The following is a 477-nucleotide window of genomic DNA, read 5'->3' as shown; positions in this document are numbered from 1 at the left end:
AAAACTGTATATAAAATTTTTACTTTAAAATAATGTTCAATAATTATTTGTTGAATTGATAGTGAATAATGTTTAATGTTGTTTTTGAAAGGCGATACATCTTAAATTAATCTCTAAAAAATATAACTGTGAACTAAACTGAGACTGACTACTACAATTATTAAATGATAATATCATCGTTTAAGTAACAAAATAATTAATTTAATTTATTATTGTATTCTTGAAATACCAATTTAGAATGTCTCATCGAACGTTAACACATTATTGAGGAAGCAAACGCATCATTTTCTGAAGCAGAAAAATACTGGTTACGTCACACGTGGGCTGCGCAAATCAGTGAAGCCAACAGTTATTTTGTTTTGTACTGAGAGCAATTCCAATTGGTTAAATTGACATGAGTGCCACTTTGATTTCCTTCTTTCTCGTAATTTATTATACTTTTTTTTTTAGTTTAACTAATATTATTTTTTATAAAAG

The sequence above is a fragment of the Arachis ipaensis genome, chromosome B08 (assembly GCF_000816755.2).
Source record: "Arachis ipaensis cultivar K30076 chromosome B08, Araip1.1, whole genome shotgun sequence".
NCBI classification, from domain to species: Eukaryota; Viridiplantae; Streptophyta; class Magnoliopsida; order Fabales; family Fabaceae; genus Arachis; species Arachis ipaensis.
Note: the sequence above shows the minus strand (reverse complement) of the source record.